This window comes from Mustela nigripes, chromosome 8 (genome assembly GCF_022355385.1).
Source record: "Mustela nigripes isolate SB6536 chromosome 8, MUSNIG.SB6536, whole genome shotgun sequence".
Lineage (NCBI taxonomy): Eukaryota > Metazoa > Chordata > Mammalia > Carnivora > Mustelidae > Mustela > Mustela nigripes.
The window spans coordinates 70,833,287-70,853,976 of record NC_081564.1 but is presented as its reverse complement, the minus strand read 5'-3'; the positions used below and the strand labels follow the sequence as shown (position 1 = coordinate 70,853,976).

The 20,690-nt window shown below is 37.7% G+C and overlaps 1 non-coding gene across 1 annotated transcript; it reads right to left on the bottom strand.

Moving 5' to 3' along the window:
* Positions 1–6,443: 6,443 nt before the first annotated feature.
* Positions 6,444–6,575, bottom strand: LOC132024058 (small nucleolar RNA SNORA44). The gene has a single exon (XR_009406169.1). It is a non-coding gene; the product is annotated as a small nucleolar RNA SNORA44 (small nucleolar RNA).
* Between the last annotated feature and the right edge of the window lie 14,115 nt (positions 6,576–20,690).

The following is a 20,690-nucleotide window of genomic DNA, read 5'->3' as shown; positions in this document are numbered from 1 at the left end:
TTACCAGTTTTATTTCCCCACACTGCCATAATGAGTGTAATTTTTTTTTAATTCTAGGAATACTTAATGTGAGATTTACCCTCTTGACAAACTTTTAAGTGCACAATATAGTATTGTTAACTATAGGCATGATGTTATACAGCAGATCTCTAGAATTTATTCATCTTTCACAATGGAGACTTTATATCCTTCCAACAGCAACTCCCATATCCTCCTCCCTCCTAAAGTATAATTTTTATTAATGCTCCAAAAGGGTTACATTGTACTAGAATATCATTTTTATTTATTGTCTTTTTCTACTCATTCACTGGCTAAATTATTCACTGGCTTAACATTTCATTAATCTAAAATTTAAGACTATAATCTCATCATATTATTTAAGAAAATCCCTCTCCAAATTCTGACTCATTTATACCCTCATCCTTTCTTTCTTTCTTTTTTTTTTTTTTAATGATGGCAAGCTGCACTTTATAAAAGAGTTATGTTGGTCCGCATTCACTGTTCCTATGGGCAAAAACCCAAAATCCTTATTAAACTTTCTTGCTTCAGAGGTTTTCAGTTCAAACACTTCAAAAACTCTTTTGCTCTCTCTATCCTGAATGCTTTCACTCTTAGAGTCCTTTTAATTTCTCTTTTGGATATTGTTTTGGAAACAGTATATATAATACTCCAAAAATATTAAGTGTATGGGACCTCTAATATTTCTATTTGTAATACTTCTCAAAGGCATTTGCCCCCTGAGGATGGGAGAAAGGCAACATTCCAGATTGATCTACGCTCACTGCAGTCTGAAAGAACCATCATTTTTGTGACTGTGACTTAGCTTAAATGTTCCATATGATTGTTCATTTTGTATCTTTGCTGTATTCCATATTCTTTCTTATCTGACCTTCACTGTATTGATTTCAGACTATTTCTCCAATGTACCAACATAGTATTATATTATAAACCAGTTCTTTTGTAGCTTTTTGAAATCTTTCCCAACCATGAAATGCCTGCATAATTTAATGGCTGTTTTATGAAGTCTTTAGAGAAAACTGACCCCCCATCCCCCGCAGGTTCTCGTGTAGTGACTTCTCTTCCAATGTAACACCATATAAGTCACAATTGTACTTCTGTTTCTGATATTTTAATTAGGAGTTCAATTTAGCACTGTTTGAGTGGGCTGTGTACAATTTTGTTCTTATATGTCATTTAAAAAAAGGACTTGAAATAATGAACTGGCCAGGGTTGGGGGGAGGTGGCAAGATTTCTTCTAACATTTAGTTAACATGTCTGGTGGGGAAACAATTGCCTATTCGTATAATTTTAGAACTCCAAGAAGACTCTTTGGTCTAAAATATGTCCATTCAGGGGCTAACTGATGCTGAAAATTCTATTACCATAGATTTAGGCTTTATTTATGGCTCAAGTATTTGGTTACTATTAAATGCTAATCACTTTGGAAGTGTTCAAGCCTTTTCAGCTAGTTGCACTTAAAGGTCAACTAAGGTAGCAGGATCTTGCTCTAAAGAAGTTAGGCAAGATCATGAAGATACATGGTATTTGGCAAAGGAGATGAGGATCAAGTAGGACAAACAAGAAAGGAGTGTGGGGCGGGACCCTGAAGATAAACATCATATGTGTTTTATTCGTGGTGGGATGATATTTTGATAGTAAATTCCATGGTTTTCCTACACTTTGTGTTATCTGTACTCTGATCAAGTTACAGGGAGAGCCGCTATCTTCAGCAGAATGCTATTACAGAAAATACAAGGTATGAGAAGCAAGAAAATGATCAACTCTAATATTTTAAAGCTGAGGAAGGAAATGGTCTTGAGTGCCAGGGCATCTGATTTTTATGGATTGGGTATTTTAGGAGAACTTTGTAACTTTTTAAAGAAGAGTTATTTATTTTATTTTAGAAAGAGAGAGAGCATGAGTGGGAGGGGCAGAGGGGGATGAAGAGAGAGAATTTCAAGTAGACTCTGTACTGTGTGCAGAGCCTGACGCAGTACTTGATCTCAAGACCCTGAGATCACAACCTGGGCTGAAGCCAAGAATTGGGTGCTTAACCCAACTGAGCTACTCAGACACCCTGAACTTTATAATTTTTAACAGCTTGGTTTGGAGGATCAAAATGAAAGCCCCAGAGGAATCAATTGAGAAAATGTGTGATATGTGTGTAGTACCAGCATTGGGGAGAAATAATACCGGTTAAAGTAATACTTTTCCTCACCGTTGACTTGGTAAAGCCTCTGGGAGATGGGGAAAGGAGGAGGCATAGTGGTGAGAGCAGTAGGCTGAATGGGTGCGTATCCTTGGTGTAGGGACTCTGAGTCTACCAGTCAGCCAAGTCTTCGGGGGAAGAGCATGAGAAGATTCTCTAGATATACTGTGGAAATCTAAGAATAATAGAGAGTCCCTTGTGTAGAACCTGGGAGATATTAGTAGAAGTCCCCAGTGTCATTATAGAGTAAAAGCAGAGAGGTGATGTCAAAGACAATGGGAAATCCCAGTGGAAGGGAGGGTCCGAGGTAGTTCTTCATGTCTCCCCGACACCAAGTAAGGGAAGTAGCAAGAGATCTCATTCTTCACTAGGGAATTTCATAGAAGGTCTCTCAAGGTGGAGTTTTAGAGCAAAAAGGAGGCTTTGGTACATACAAAAGTATGTTTGGAACTGAGTACTGCATTTTGATCTCAAGTCCATCCATGGCAGTAGGTGGGACACCACAGCAACTCTGTTGAACTGGGGTCACTCTTAGGTAGTGGTACCCCTTCCAGAAGCTTCAGGATTCACCGACAGTTTGATTTGTAAGGCAACTATGTAATCATAAGCTATTTCCTCCTACCTTTCTGGAATTATCTTGAAGACCATCTTAGCCTGAAGCATGGTTCAGGGCACAGTCATGGGTACATGGAAATGCTTGTCACACACCTGGATTGCTCTTCTCTCCCCTAAACCCCACATATTCTTAGGAGTTATTTACTACATAAGAAACCTATACATTAAAGTAACTCCACATCACTTCCACAAGCATAATTTTTCAAAAGCTCTGTTTTCACCATTCACATTTTTTTAATGCTACCCAAACCCACCTTACTTCAGTTTTTAAAAAAAGATGATTTATTTATTTATTTCAGAGAGTGAGAAAGAGAGTGTGTAAGCAGAGGGGAGGGAGAAAGAGAAACTCAAGGAGACTGTGCTCAGCATGGAGCCTGATGTGGGGCTCAATCTTACGACTCAAATCATGACTTGAGATGAAACTGAGAGTTGGGTGCTCAACTGAATGCACCACATAGACACCGCAACCTTGCTTCCTTTTAATCCTCTTATTAACGTTGTGAGTAAATTTATAGAGCCTCTTGTACATATAAAGAAAATGTAGCTTAGTGAGTGTATCAGTCAAGGTTCTCTAGAGAAATAGAATAAATTAAATTTATATATGGGATTATATATATATATAATGGGATATATACTCATATGGGATATATACATATATACACCCACACATATATATATAGTGTAATATATATAATATTTATCATAAGGAATTGGCTTATGTGACTATGGAGGCTGAGAGGTCCTAAGATCTGTATCTGGCAAGCTGGAGACCCAGGAGAGCTGATATGTAGTTATCGTCTGAGACCTAGCAGACTGAAGACCCGAGAAGAGCTGGTGTTACATTTCAGATCTCAAGGCTGGGGTAATAAACAAGCTCAAGGCTGTCAGGCAGGAAAAGTTCACTCTTACTTGGCTTTTTTATTCTTTTCAGGCCTCAGACTGATTGGATGAGGCACAATCCATTAAGGAGAGCAATGTCTTTCCTGAATCTACAGGTTCAAGTATTAATCTCATCCAGGGACCCTCTCATAGACAACCCAAATATCTGGACAGCCAATGGCCTGGTGATGCTGAATCATCAGAGGGAGTTTGAGTCAAAGTTTGTGATCACATAGGTAGATGGTGGCGGGAATTGGAATTTGATCCTGATCTGTAAAAGTCTTTGCTTTTAATAACTATGGCACATTATTGGTACTTCCACTCATATCCAGTAAGATATCAGGATCTTCCTGTGCAATGCTGCTTGCTTCTTGTACATTTCTACAACTGTCCCCATTTTGGGCCTCTTTATCTCATGTCCACACCAGTGAAATGATCTGCACGCTGGTAACCTTCCAGCCTACCCCTCAACTTCACTCTTCCAGTATCTCTCTTTCAAAGTCACCAGATTAATTTTCTTAAACACATTTTGCCATGTCACTTGCTTGTGCAACAGTCTTCATGATTCCCTCAACATTATGGGCAAAATGTGGACACCTCGACCTGGATAGTAAGACTCCCACATCATGCCTCCACATTTCCAGCCCTGGTTCCACCTGCAGAGGTGATGGAGTTGTATTTTACTTGGAGCACAGATTTCGAAGTCTAAAGTGTAAAACAAAAATTGTGTGTGGTCAAAATTGCCCTTGAAAATCTTAATTTTTTCTATAAAGTATGGTATACATAGTTTTATATTTATAATACATTTTTAAAGTTTATAACAAGTAATTTTTGTGTGTACTAACATTTGACACACTCTGGTCTAGACTTAAAAGGATGAACGAGAGAAGAGTCCAAAACGGAAGTTTGGGTGTGCCAGCAAATGTGCTTTAAGGTCATTGTTAAGTCCCTGATAATGAATTGGGGATCAGTGGAGAATTCTGAAGTATTCTTGTTTGTTTCATGGGTGTGTTCAATTTGTTAGGTTGTTCAGTCTCTCTAACATTAATACATGTTAAAAGATTTGTTATTGTGAGTTAAATGCCATAGTGTGTGTGTATATGTATGTGCATCTTTTTGTGTATTGCGGGGAGTTAGGGTTGGGGGGAGAGGGAGGGCCTTTCTACAGTGAAATGTGCTTAGGACATGACCCCACTCTGCTGTCCTATTTTAGCTATATTTGTGTACACCTAGTATACATACTGTCCCAATTACTCAATGATGCAGGGCTGTAACACATATTGCTGCCTCATGACCCTCCTGATTCCTGCAAATCTCTCTGCCTATGAGAAAGAATTCTGACTCTGGCACCGACTAGGTATCTCCAGGATTCCTACTTCAGTAGATAAGCAGGTTCAGAAGCAATGACCTGGGAGTTTCCAGGAACTCTACAACTGTAATCTCAAACTTGTTCATATTTCTTACCATCAGAAGTCACTGGCCACATTGCATCTTTCCTCCTCCTCCACTGAGAAGTATGAGCACACCTTATCATTTCCTTATTGGCGATCAGGAAATCGAAATCAAAGTACATCTAAATTGTTGGAAAAAATAATATTTTTTGAGATATCTTAATAAGGTAGGAGGAAATCCTTGGATGATATAAACATTACTTAAGGAAGATAGAGCACATTTTTAGTTTTGACTATAAGCTAGTGAGCCAGGGTACTATGTGCTACAAAAGAGTCATGGGCTAGGGACATGCTGCTTCTTTTTCTGCCACTGACTTCCTGGGGAGTCCTTGGGAAAGTCATCCACTCCTATTTATCTTTAATTTTCCAGCTTTCATGGAGATATTAGGTGTTCTCTAAGTCTCTTTCCCATTGTTCTGTTCTGTGATGGCAATACATTCATTCACTAGTGCAGCAGATGGTAGGGTGTTATCTTTTCACAGCTCACATTCAGAGAACAACCAGCATTGTTCTTGTTAGGGAAGGCAGTGGAAGAGGGTATTATTGTCCTTATATGCTTTTCTTGAGCATTGTGATGTGTATATCACAGTGTTGGCAAGACTGATAGTGTAGTATAGGTCTAAATGGAATTTTATCTGTGAATACCCTTATGAATATATGTACCAAGTGGTGTGTGTGTGTGTAAGAGGAGTTTCTGGATTTTGACTCATTTCTCCAGTCACCTCCAGCTGGGGAAGATTAGCCTACATTTTGCTGCTTTAGTTCCCCCAAAACACACTGAACACAATAAAACCAGAGTTAGAGCCTCTGCTCTTGTCCTTGGCTCTGGGCTGAAAATGGTCCCCACGAGAATGGATAAAATAACCATCCTGAGTTTATCTTGAGAATATCTAAGTGATACCTTCTTGTTTAATATATGCAATCCTTTTGCTCTAACTCATAAGTCTTTTTTTTTTTTTTTTTGAGTTCTTCTATCTTTGGATTCAAGAAATAAGGGAAATAAAGAGAATAAGGATATGAAAGGGCCAGAGACGATATCCTGACACAAGTTCCATTTACAAAAAAATTCATCCCAGGAAATGAAAAAAAAAAAAAAGTATCAGACAGATGCAAGGCAATTCATGACTAAGTCATCTGTCCATTTAAAGGAGGATAATGTGAGTAAAATAGAATTTTGTTTTATTGATTGATTGCTCTAAACCAAAAATTTGCTCTAATACACCCATCTACTTGTAAGTTTATGGAAATAGCTGAACTCAGGTAGACGGGTTCCAGCCCATGTCCTGAGCTCTTCTAGGCAAGGTGAGTGGCAGTTGAGAAGAATTATGCTCACTTGTGCTATCAAAGTCTCTCCAGGCTGCTCTCACATGTGGTTGGAGATCCCTTGGCCATGATGGGCCACAGACCTTGGAAACACACTGAATAGTTTTATTTCTAAGATTAAAGAGTGTTCTCTGTCAGGGTGAGGTTTAGAATTTTAAGGAACTTCAGACTTAATTTATATATTATTTTTAAAGTGATAAATACGGATGGGGCTGTTTTATGAAAGTAACCTAATACTTTAGAGCGCCTTGTAAAGTCACGCAGCTGAAGTTTAGCTACCTTACATTCTAGTCTGCAAATACAAGGGAAAGTTAAAGTCTAAGTGTGGAAGAAAATGATTTTTAAAAATGAAGTTTGGATAGTAATTTACCTGTGCTAATCCTCTCTTTCTCTTTAAAGCCATGAATCTGCTCATTATATTTTTCAGTTAGAAATGAAAATCATTTCTCTTCTTGCTCTCACATTTATTGTACTTTTCAATGTTAAGACAATACAACCTTCAAAATGTCAAGCTGTACAAAGAAATATTGCACCAAAGTAAGTTAGAAAGTATGTATGAGATACTAAAACATCTGGATTAAAAAAAAAAAAGAAACATTAAATCAACTGTCAGGCAACTGTTTTATGTCTCCAATGTTAAATACCTGATTTTTTGGGGGGAAACATCTGAATGTTTCTTGGCATGCTGAAAAAACTTGCCAGTGGTGGAAGGGTCTTTAATGTTGTAGCTGAATGCATCAGGATGACTTTTGTATAGAATCATGCCTGAAGGACAATGATTGCCCTGATAATGAGGTTCATCCCTGAGCACAGAGATTGTGAGAGAAGGGCTTTCTAGTTGTTTTAAGATCATTAGAATCACCTTGACAATCATGCATATATATCCCTTCATTAACTTTTTCCCTTTCCTAGTCAACTCATTCTATTCCTTAATCTTACAACCCCAATTCCAACCCAAACACACACTTAACTTCGTTCTCACTGGTGGGCTTTAACTGAGAAAGCTAACTGAGAAGTCTATCAAGTTTTCCCTGTTGATGTATGGGATCATTTTGATCCCAAAGAAGAAAACTGTCTGCTGAGATGTCAATGATATTCACCAGGAAGCTTCCTAGGGGAGGAGGATGGTATTGAATTCACTGGGAAGCCGTCATCACAATTCTGTCACCAGGAAGAGACTATGCAACCAGTGGGGCATGCCATAGAATTCACTTTCAGAGAGCCAACTGGGGGACCTATAAACAGTTCTTCTGCAGGTAGCTGCTTGTGGAAGAATAATTAGGAGTAGATTTCACTGGGCATCCTGACTACCAGCCTGGTGCAACAGGAGCAGAAACAATTAACACACCAGAACCAGGAGGAAAAAAGCCTTCTCCTCCAGACTCCCTCATATGTCTGCTTTTGAAAAAATCAGTATTGTGCCAACTGGCAAGGGAGAAATGTTTCAGTATCACAATCAAGCAATGAAGGATGGGTTTGGAACTGAGAGGCAATAAGCTGATAACTAACACATTCCTCTTTGTTATAGGCACTGAAATCAGGTTTGAATGTAGTAGAATAAAAGAAAAATAAATCACAAACCAGGATCACGTAGCCTTACAGTGTTATTCAAAAGATCAGCTCAATCTTCACTGCTTCTGTGATTTAGGTTGTAAGATGTGTTTATACATTCTCTGTATCTTTGGATAGACGATATTATCAACTAAAGGACAAACCACTGAGGACCGTAATGGTACCATTATGATAGAAAATCAATGCCAGTTAGACTATGACATGTCATTGATTGGAATTTGCATCCTAGTTTCTGAGACATTAAAATGTAAAATACAATCTTAGGAATTTAAGGTCTTTTTATTGTCTTAGAATCAATAAAATTCAACTTAAAAAGATTATAGCTTTGGGTAGTAACCTCAGCAAATGGCCTCTCATCTCCCCTTTTCCTTGCCTTTCTACTTATTCAAATCATAATAATCTTTCTATATTTCTTCCAGTTCCATGAAGACTTTGATATTTTGTCTTCTACTCTTCTCATTCCCTATAAAGTTACCTTCTGAGTATACTTAATTATTTTGACTCATATTATTCCCTAATTGTTTCAGGTGTGATAGACTCGTCTCTCCATCTCCATTGTAAATTCCTTGAGGAAATATATTTGTGACTTCTTCTTTTTTTTCTTTAAAATATTTTATTTATTTATTTGACAGAGATCACAAGTAGGCAGAGAGGCAGGCAGAGAGAGAGGAAGAAGCAGTTTCCCTGCTGAGCAGAGAGCCTGATGCGGTGCTCGATCCCAGGAACATGGGATCACGACTTGAGCCCAGGGCAGAGTGTTTAATCCACTGAGCCATCCAGGCACCCCTATATTTACAACTTGTATACATTTATATAAAAAGTTTTATTCAATAAATAGCTCTGTTCAACAAGGTAGCAACATTCTCAATCTGGATTTTAAAAATAAGTACCCTGATCATGTCAGTATTTGTGAAGATTCCTATTTCTACTTTACTTCGTACTTCAGAATGTGGTTGGTTGCGAAATTATGGTAGTCCTAAATGTTTATAATTAATTTGCATAGGAATTGAATTTTGGTTCATATTTTCAAAGGAAAAGACCAGAGCTTGATAATGTAAGATGAACATATGTTTGAACTTGGGCTGAGTTGAGTGGCTCCTTTAGATCTTCCATAAACACATTTGCTCAAGTCTCTGGAATGTGTATTGTTACCTCGGAAATTAATTCAAGCTCAATGCATCTTCCTTTTCTGAGATCTAGGTCAAAGGTAATTTTCATTGGCCAGCAGGTGCAGCTTCACACCAAGATCATTTCAAGCATCTCTATTAGCAAAGACATTTCCAAAGGCAGGGAAAGGAAGAGTTAGGTGGCTTTTCTCACTAAAGAAATTCCTTGCAGCAAGTCACATTGGAGAAAAACATATTTAAAAGGAATATCCTTTTGTAAGAACAAAATTTCAAGCATTTGCAGTGGTGATGGGGAGGGAAAGGTTGTTTTGCAACTTAATTTTATACTTTAAGAGTACAGCTCCAAATCTGATAACTATACATAAACCTTCTGAAAGTTCTTTTGGATAGCAAAAGATAGTGAGGGAGAAAAAAAGTTAAGTGTTTCACCTCAGTAGTGAATTAATCTCTTGAATTATTTTTTTAAGAGGCAGGCCGTAACCCTGGGGTGAAGTTGGTATTCCTCTGTTGCTCTCCTATTTTCCCCCATTAGGTGTGTTGTTAATAAGAGCAGTGAGTTTGAAGGTTTGGGTGTAGGTCTTGTATTGCACCCATAATTTCGCTGGACCTTCCTTCTTGCCGATCATTCTGTTGGTAGCCCTATCTCTAGTCTGAGAAAAGAGGGTTAGGAAGTATAAGCATTTTCAATGCTATTTTGATTCCTTTAGTCTGGGGATTTTGAAAAATGAGTATTTTTTTTCCATTTTAAGTTTTTATAAACATATATTTTTATCCCCAGGGGTACAGGTCTGTGAATCACCAGGTTTACACACTTCACAGCACCCACCAAAGCACATACCCTCCCCAATGTCCATAATCCCACCCCCTTCTCCCAAACCCCCTCCCCCCAGCAACCCTCAGTTTGTTTTGTGAGATTAAGAGTCACTTATGGTTTGTCTCCCTCCCAATCCCATCTTGTTTCATTGATTCTTCTCCTACCCACTTAAGCCCCCATATTGCATCACCACTTCCTCATATCAGGGAGAAATGAGTATTTTGAACAAGCTTTATTAGAGTTTAATTTCAGGAATAGAAGATTAAGGATGGTGAGAAGCTATGCAAGCAAAAACAATCCCTTGACTTCGTTCTGACTCAAATTATGTGAAAACCTTAACTTTGAAAATTTAAGGTAAAGTTGTTGGAAGAAGACTCTGGATTGTGAGATAAAGCTCATTTAAAAAAATTTCCAGGTTGTTTATTCTAGCTCACCAAAATTTTATTTATTTTTTACTTGTGGTTATATTCTGGGTCAGTATATTCTACAAAGATAGATAGTGAGGCTGGTCTCTTAGTTTGTGATAAGAGCTAACGTGTCAATCATGACCCAGAGATCTATCACATTTCACCCTCTCTCTATCCCTGAGATGGCCAGTATCTGACACCTACGTGATCATTCTCCACTCCTCATGTCTTCACATAAGACATATTAGATGTTACTATATTTTCCCTCAATGCTAGTGTGCAGACTCAGAGTCTTTCTCAGCACACAGCCCCAGGAAGCCACTCCTGATTGACTGGAGCTGGCTGGCAAGAGGACATTTGTTTAGTTATCTTTGTAGTATCTAGTGAAGCATTTGGGGCAGGGTGGTGACAGTGGTGGTGGCCATTATAAACGCTTCAACGGTTATAATGTACTCTCATCGATACTATTACATTTGATGAAACCATTCTCTAAAAGAGGTACAAATGAAGAAATATGTATTTGCTTAAATTTACTCAAACCCAGGACTTTAATTTTTTTTTCATTTTTGCACATTTCTTTGGTACTTTTGGAAACTGAGAGATGAAGCAGTCTTTTCCAGAACTGCATTTTCAGACCCCTCTATAATAGGCTGGAGAAGAAAGGGGAAATTTCTGAAAAAATAGAACCACTGTGTCTCCGCCCCTCAACATATATTTAACACATACCAAGGGATCATTGCTTGATGAAACAACAGAGCCGATAAAAAAGGTTATTGAATAAACTGGTAGGATGTGAAAATGCCAGGACACAGTGGGGGACCTTCAAAAGTTGAGGGCCAAGAAGTATTTACCTCTTTCAGTTTGTTTGAATATATGGGGGCAACAGTCATATTCAGTGGCAGGCAAGAAGGTTCCAGAATCAGAAGCTCTGGATGGCAGAACAACCTCCACCTCTCACTGAATTTTTCTCACAACTGGTAGATTGGAATACATAGAAGGGAATATAATTCCTAATTCACATTATCCAATGAAACAATATTTGATTTCCAAAGAAGCCTTTATAAGTTCCAAATTGCTATGAAAATGTTAATTATGGTTATTAGTTTGTGACATCTTTGGCAGTATCAGTAAATGATGCTTCTCTGCTTTGTACTCCATCTTTTGCAAATAGTTCTTAAAACCTATGAAAATATTAATTCTATTGCCTCAAGATCTAGCATGAGCTCAAATAGAGTATCATCTAAATTTATGTGATTAAAAAAGATTTTTTCCTATTAATTTCTCATTTTCAAAGAAAAACAGATAATTTCCTTCCCAGCCCACCCTCTCCTCAAAAATAAATAAATAAATAAATGATAAAATCCCTCCACACAAAACTTTCTAAATACATCATTTATGCTGACGCATGTATCAACTAGTGGCCCTAAAACCTCTTCATTCAGATTAATGAGTCCTACAGTGGTTTCTTCTAAAATACTTGCTTGGATAAATAATCCGTACTTCCAGGGAACTGGCTTAGAACAAACTAGCAGCAAGTTTCAAAAGAAATCTCCATTCTAGAATATGGAAAATTTTATTGCTTCACATGACAGGCATTTATTTATTTATTTGTTTGTTTATGGCTTAAACAACAGAAATTTATTTTACCACAGACCGAGAATCTGGAAGTACAAGTTCAAGTTGTTGGCAGGATTTTTTTTTTAAAGATTTTATTTATTTATTTGACAGAGAGAGATCACCAATAGACAGAGAGGCAGGCAGAGAGAGAGAGGAGGAAGCAGGCTCCCTGTGGAGCAGAGAGACCGATGCAGGGCTCGATCCCAGGATCGTGAGATCATGACCCAAGCTGAAGGCAGTGGCTTTAACCCACTGAGCCACCCAGATGCCCCGGCAGGATTGTTTTTGACTGAGGCCTCCATCTTCCTGTGTCCTCATTGGGTCCTCCCTCTCTATTTCCAAATTTCTTTTCTTTTTTTTTCCTTTTTTTTTTTTTTTTTTTTTTTAGTTTTTGATGTAGTGTTCAATGATTCATTAGTTGTGTATAACACCCAGTGCTCATCACATCATGTGCCCTCCCTAATGCCGATCTCCCCACCCACCTCCCATTCCACAACCCTCAGTTTATTTCCCAGAGTCAAGAGTCTGTCATGGTGTGTCTCCCTTTCTGATTTCTTCCCATTCAGTTTTCTCCCTTCCCCTATGATCCTTTGCATTATTTCTAGAAGTCCACATATGGGTGAAACAATATGATAATTTTCTTTCTCTGACTTATTTCACTTAAAATTTTCTTTCTCTGACTGACTTATTTCACTTAGCATAGTACCCTCCAGTTCCATCCAGGTTGAGGTGAATGGTAGGTATTCATTCTTTCTGATGGCTGAGTAATATTCCATTGTATATATGAATCACATCTTTATCCATTCATCTGTTGAAGGATATTTTGGCTTCTTCCACAATTTGGCTATTGTGGACATTATTGTTATGAATATTGGGGTTCAGGTGCCCCTAATTTTCACTACATCTGTATCTTTGGAGTAAATATCCAATAGGTCAGTTGCTCTATTTTTAACTTCATGAGGAACCTCCATACTCTTTTCCAGAGTGGCTGTACCAGCTTGCATTCCCACCAACAGTGTAAGAGTGTTCCCCTTTCTCCACATCTTTGCTAACATATGTTGTTGCCTGTTTTGTTAATTTTAGCCATTTTAACGGGTGTAAAGTGGTATCTTATTGTGGTTTTGATTTGTATTTCCCTGATGACAGGTGATGTGGAACATTTTTTCATGTGTCTGCTGGCCATTTTATGTCTTTCTTTGGAGAAGTGTCTGTTCATGTCTTCTGCCCATTTTTTGACTGAATTATTTGTTTTTTGGGTGTTGAGTTTGAGAAGTTCTTTATAGATCTTGTATACCTGCTTATTATCTGATATGTCATTGGCAAATACCTTCTTGCTTTTAGTTTTGTTGATTCTTTCCTTTGCTGTGCAGAAGCTTTTTATCCTGAAGTCCCAATAGTTCATTTTTGCCTTTGTTTCCCTTGCCTTTAGAGATGTGTCTTGCAAGATGTTGCTGTGGCCAAGGTCAAAGAGGTTATTGTCTTTGTTCTTCTCTAGGATTTTGATGGATTCTTATCTCAGATTTAGGTCTTTCATCCATTTTGAGTCTATTTTTGTGTGTGATATAAAAGAATGGTCCATTTTCATTCTTCTGCATGTGGCTATCCAATTTTCCCAGCACCATTTATTGAAGAGACTGTCCTTTTTCCACTGGATACTCTTTCCGCTTTGTCAAAGATTAATTGACCATAGAGTTGGGGGTGTATTTTTGGGCTCTCTATTTTGTTCCATTGATCTATGTGAAATGACAACCTTTTAAAATTTTTACAGATTAAGGTTTTATACCCTGAATATTTCAGTTTCGAGTAGAATACTCCTGTATTTAGGCTCCTATCTTTCTTGTGCTTTCATATCATCCACTTTACTAAGTTAGAAACTTTGACATTAATTTATACACTTTTATATAAACAAACTCCAATGTAAGGAGCATGGGGCTTAGAATAAAAAAGATGTGGATTTAAATCTCAGCTTTATCATCTAATAGGAATTTATTGAGAGAAGTGTGTGACAAAGCTCTCTTTACATTTTAAAACTCCTTGTCATTCTTAGCTATTATTATTTGTGATAGGTGGGAAGGTTACTTTAAGAGAAAAATTAGAGCAGTATTTCAAAGCACTTATATAGAAAGGCTATATATACTTTCCCCTACCCATTATAAAAGGAACTTTTCTGAGCTTGTAAGGGCAGCTATCAAGGTGAACAATTTTGCATTTGACCTTAAAAAATATAGCACATTCTCACAGAGGAATTGGGGCATAAAATAGTCAACCCTGAAATAGGAAAATTATGTGGGTGATGATGCTCAAGTACAATATATGTGAGTTTCAAAAAGATACAACATATACATTGTGCATATGAAGCCATTTTCTTGCTTTCTAAAGTTCATTGCAGTATTTGGGCTTGTTGATTATTTGTAAAGCTGTATCCTTCAGGGATAAATAGGGAAGTACTATGAGGGCTATGTTAGATAAACCTTTTTTTTTTTTTTTGTTATTCACAATCATCAAAGAGCAGCAACTCTGCTACTCAAAAAGTAAGTAAGATCAATCTACTAACTGTGCTGCCAAACTGCTTTCTAGAACCATAGGACACAAAGACAATGTCATGCAGAATTGTAAACAGCCATTAAATTAATTTCCCTAGTGATGAAATCAAATGAAGCACCAGAAGCAGAGTGACAAATCATTTTAGGATTGGAAAGAAAAACAACGTTAGCTTCACAATGTATATCCATTTGAAAGCCATCTTTAGAAAGCTTCACAATGTATATCCATTTGAAAGCCATCTTTAGAAAGGTTATTTCAAGACAGGTATATCTGAAAACATATTGAAGTTTTTATACGTTTTCGTGCATGTGTGTGTGTACAGGAAGGAAAAAAAAGTGAGAGAAACAGAAAGAGATAGAGAAATTGGGGGTGGTGGGAGAAAGAGAGAGAATGATTTCCCCCAATTCCCTTCTCTTCTCCTTTACCCAATGTCCTCTATGTTATTCCTTATTCTCCACAAGTATATGAAACCATATGATAATTGATTCTCTCTGCTTGATTTATTTCACTCAGCATAATCTCCTCTAGTCCCGTATATGTTGATACAAAAGTTGGGTATTCATCCTTTCTGATGGTGACATAATACTCCATTATATTAAAGGACCATATCTTTATCCATTCCTTTGCTCATTTTTAATCAGATTGTCTTTTTGCAATTGAGTCATTTGTATTGTTTTTTTTTTTAATTTCTTTTCAGCATAACAGTATTCATTGCTTTTGCACCCCTCCCAGTGCTCCATGCAATCCATGCCCTCCCTAATACCCACCACCTGGTTCCCCCAACCTCTGACCCCCCGCCCCTTCAAAACCCTCAGGTTCTTTTTCAGAGTCCATAGTCTCTCATGGTTCACCTCCCCTTCCAATTTCCCTCAACTCCTTTCTCCTCTCCATCTCCTCTTGTCCTCCATGTTATTTGTTATGCTCCACAAATAAGTGAAACCATATGATAATTGACTCTCTCTGCTTGACTTATTTCACTCAGCATAATCACTTCCAGTCCTGTCTATGTTGCTACAAAAGATGGGTATTCGTCCTTTCTGATGGAGGCATAATACTTCATAGTGTATAGGGACCACATCTTCCTTATCCATTCGTCCGTTGAAGGGCATCTTGGTTCTTTCCACAGTTTGGTGACCGTGGCCATCGCTGCTATAAACAGATGGCCCTTCTTTTCAATACATCTGTATCTTTGGGGTAAATACTCAGGAGTGCAATTGCAGGGTCATAGGGAAGTTCTATTTTTAATTTCTTGAGGAATCTCCACACTGTTCTCCAAAATGGCTGTACCAACTTGCATTCCCACCAACAGTGTAAGAGGGTTCCCCTTTCTCCACATCCTCTCCAACACATGTTGTTTCCTGTCTTGCTAACTTTGGCCATTCTAACTGGTGTAAGGTGGTATCTCAATGTGGTTTTAATTTGTATCTCCCTGATGGCTAGTGATGATGAACATTTTTTCATGTGTCTGATAGCCATTTGTATGTCTTCATTGGAGCAGTGTCTGCTCATATCTTCTGCCCATTTTTTTTTATATGATTGTCTGTTTTGTGTGTGTTGGGTTTGAGGAATTCTTTATAGATCCTGGATATCAACCTTTTATCTGTACTGTCATTTGCAAATATCTTCTCCCATTCCGTGGGTTGCCTCTTTGTTTTGTTGACTGTTTCCTTTGCTGTGCAGAAGCTTTTGATCTTGATGAAGTCCCAAAAGTTCATTTTTGCTCTTGTTTCCTTTGCCTTTGGAGACATATCTTGAAAGAAGCTGCTGTGGCTGATATCGAAAAGGTTACTGCCTATGTTCTCCTCTAGGATTCTGATGGATTCCTGTATCACGTTGAGGTCTTTTATCTATTTCAAGTTTATCTTTGTGTACGGTGTAAGAGAATGGTCGAGTTTCATTCTTCTACGTATAGCTAAAATTTGTATGGAATCAGAAGAGACCCCAAATCGCTAAGGAAATATTGAAAAGCAAAAATAAAACTGGCGGCATCACGTTACCTGATTTCAAGCTTTACTACAAAGCTGTGATCACCAAGACAGCATGGTACGGGCATAAAAACAGACACATGGACCAGTGGAACAGAGTAGAGAGCCCAGATATGGACCCTCAATTCTATGGTCAAATATCTTTGACAAAACAGGAAAAGATATACAGTGGAAAAAAGAAAGTCTCTTCAATAAATGGTGCTGGGAAAACTGGAGTCATTTTTATTCTTTATATATTTTAAATATTAACCCCTTATCAGATATATGGTCTGTAAGTATTTTCTCTCATTCTATTGGTTACCATTTCATTTTGTTGAGGGTTTCCTTTGCCATGTAGAAGTTTTAAAATTTGATATAGTCCCACCTGTTTATTTTTGCTTTTGTAGCCCTGAATTTTAGTATCATATCCAAAAATATTTATTGCTGACACTAAGGTCAAGGAGAATACTTCTTATGTTTTCTTCTAGCAGTTTATGGTGCTCTTACAGTCAAATCTTTAATCCATTTTAAGTTGATTTTTGTGTATGGTGTAAGATAGGCATCCAGTTTCATTTTTCCATGTGGCTATCTAGTTTTCCCACTACTGTTTGTTGAAGAGACTATTTTTCCCCATGGTTTATTCTTGGTCCCCTTGTCAAATATTGGTTGATTATTGTGTGGGGTATTTTGGGGGATCTTGATTCTCTTCTGTTGGTCGATGTATCTGTTTTTATGTCAGCACCATACAGTTTTGATTACTGTAGCTTTGTAATATAGCTTGAAATCAGGAACTGTGATGCCTATGGCTTTGTTTTGCTTTCTCAAGATTGTTTTGACTATTTAGGATATTTTGTGGTTCCATACAAATTTTAGGATTGTTTTCTCTATTTCTGTGAAAACACAATTAGAATTTTTATAAGATTGTATTGAATCTTTAGATGGCTTTGGGTAGAATAGACATTTTAACAATATTAATACTTCCAATTCATGAGCATGGGATATCTTTCTATTTGTGTGTGTGTGCATACACGCGCGTGTCTGTGTATCTTCTTCAACTTCTTTCATCAAAGAATTATAGTTTTCAGTGTACTGCTCTTTCACCTCCTTGATTTAAGTTTATTCCTAAGCATTTTATTGTTTTTGATACTATTGTGAATGGGATTGTTTTCTTTATTTCTTTTTCAGATACTTCATTGTAGTTAAAAGATGTGTATTTAATACAGCATTGTTTCTCAGAGCACGTGTCGCATGGAGCACTGGGTCTGGTACATAAACAATGACTCTTGGAACTCTGAAAAAATAAAATAAAATTTAAAAAACATAGCATTGTGACTATAGTTAACAATAAGGTATTATATATTTCAAAGTTGTTAAAAGAGTAGATCTTAAATGTTCACATCATAAAAAAGAGATGGTAGTTATGTAATGTGGTGGAGGTCTTAGCTAACACAGTCACGGTAATCACTTTGCAATACAGAAATGAATCAGTCCAACACTTTGTACCACTTAAACAGTGCTATACGTCATTTATATCTCTATAAGTCTGGAAAAAAAAGAGATCACTGTGACTGCTTTGTGGAGAAAAACTATTAGAGGGAAAAAGCTGCAGCATGAGAGCAGTTAGTAGGGTGTGTTCATATTCCAGTTGGGAGACTCAGACTTGGATTGGATAATGCATATGAAACTGATGTGAAATGGTTGGATCCTGAATAATTGTTGGAGGTAGTATGGTCGGACTTCGTAACAGTTTGGAAGTGGAAAATAAAGGAAAAGGAGTAATCAAGAGTTACTCTTAGGTTTTAGAATTGAACAACTAGATGGATGGTGATGCCATTTATTGAGATGGGAAGAGCTTTCTGGAGAGGGATGGATTGTGTAAGCAGTTGTTCTATTTGGTGACATTAAATTTCAGATGCTTATTAAACATCCAAATGGCAATGGCAGTAGACAGTTTTATATCTGATTTTAGTGTATCTTAGAATTCTGAACTTTCACTCACTGCTTTATAAAAATAACATTAATTAAGTTGGGATCTGGCAAATAGAAAGTAGCTCAGAGCTTGGTAAAATTCGAGTTCTTAGATTAGCATTCAGGACTTCTCTTTGCCTACTTTCTTAAACTCATCAATCTCTATTTCTCTTTTATGATTGAAACAGTAGGCATACTAAGGCATTTATAGTTCCCTAGACACACTATGATGACATACACTGTCATGACTTTGCTTGTGTTCCAAATTGCAATTCCCTTTTTCCCTCTTTCCATCTGGTTAATTCCTAACACATCCTTTAAGACTCTATTTTGGTGCCATGCCACCCTTGAAAACTTCCTTAACCATCCTAGAGGCTGATAGAATTGTTTGCTGCATATTGGCATTCAAGACCTCCATCAACTATAACATTTGTCATGTAGGACAATAACCATTCAAATGTCTGCCTTCTAGACTAAACTGAGAACACTTCGTAATCAAAAGTTATCTTTATTTTTGCACACCTAGCCATCAGAATGACTGAAATTAATAGATGATGAAACTGGCTGTTGAATGAATAAGTATTTCTTTAAGAATATTAAGCCTGTGGATGCCTGGGTGGCTCAGTCTGTTAAGCATCTGCCTTCAGCTCAGGTCATGATCTCATGGTTTGGTGCTCCAGTTCCCCTTGGGGGGGGGCGGGGCTCCCTGCTCAGCAGGGAGCCTGCTTCTCCTTCTGCCTGCTGCTCCCCCTGTTTGTACCCTCATAGTCTCATTCTCTCTCTCTCTGGAAAATAAATAATAAAATAAAATCTTAAAAAAAAAGAATCTTAAGCTTGTCTGTGGATACTGTATAGTGTAGAAAAATCTACACATTTTAGATCCTTGGAATTTCTTTATGAGTAGACAGGGCCTGGGGAGGATGGGTAAGAAGACTGCCTCTTACAGAGAATGATTTAAAAGTGTCCAGAATGTGTCCTTGTACACCCTTTAGTAATTCATTCCTTGAGGGTTATACATTTCCCTCTTACTTAGGTTCTTTTGAAAAATGTGCATTTTGGGGAGAGAGAGAGTAACCCATTGCATTATTACATAAAAGGTAATGTCTTAGAGCAGAAGGAACAGAGCCAGGAGTCTAGAGTTCTGGGCTACATATGGTCCCAGTTCTCTCCATAACATGATGTAGAGACTCAGCTTTAGTGGCAGATATGAGGAATGCTGTTCCTCCGCAATGTCAGCAAGGAAATTAATTGCTCAGAGAGACAAAGCAGATGATTAAGTCGCAGAATTATAAATACTCTTGGAAGACTTGAGGTGATAGTAAAAAAGCATGCAAAAATAGGATACAAAGAAACAGTTATTACTGAGAGCGGGTAGGACCGTACAAGTGATTTTATTGGAGAATTATCTTTGAAGAAAGATAATAGTTCTGACTGCTGTCAGTGGCCATAGACAAGAGGCATTATCCTTTGAAAAAAGCAGTCATGATACTGAGAATTTCCTATGTTCTATGTTTTTTGGTTTTCAAAGGGAACCTAGCCAAATGCAAGGTACAGTTTCCAATCCCCATGCTTAATTGATAGCCTTGACAAGGATTGTGTTCTGAGTTTCCTAATAGTCTCAGGAAGGATTTGTTCAAATCATTCAAATTTCCATGCTTAAACTGATTTCCAGATGCTGAAAGCTTATAGCCAGCCCATTCTTTATGCAATTTTGAGACAAAGTTGAGTATTATCATTAGTAATACCATATAATGGGACCATTAAGAGTCTTGGCACCAACCTCTCATTCATTTTTAATGTCACAGGAGGGAGATTTATTCAAACTCCTGCAGAGTTGCCTAAGCCCTGCATCTTTCAGAGGGAAGCAGAGAGATTGCTGTAATGCTGTACTCCGTAGTGGGTCTGTGGGGATCTCATGAGCAAGGCCCTGGCAAAGCCTTTTGGCTTTGACACCTGAACCTGTGTTATAAGACGATTCATATTTCTTAGTTCTAGTAGCACCGGGGAGCTTATATGTGTCAAAATATAACGACCAGAGCCTTATCCCCAAGGGAATGAAGGGGAAGCAAAGATAAGCCCTTTCTAGGATGCGGAGGTTGAAAGAAGGAAAGAGGATTGCTTGTCTTTCCTGGTATCCCAGACCCTATATTCCAATTCCGTTCTCCTTTGACAGCCTTCTTCCCTTATCACCTGCTGACAC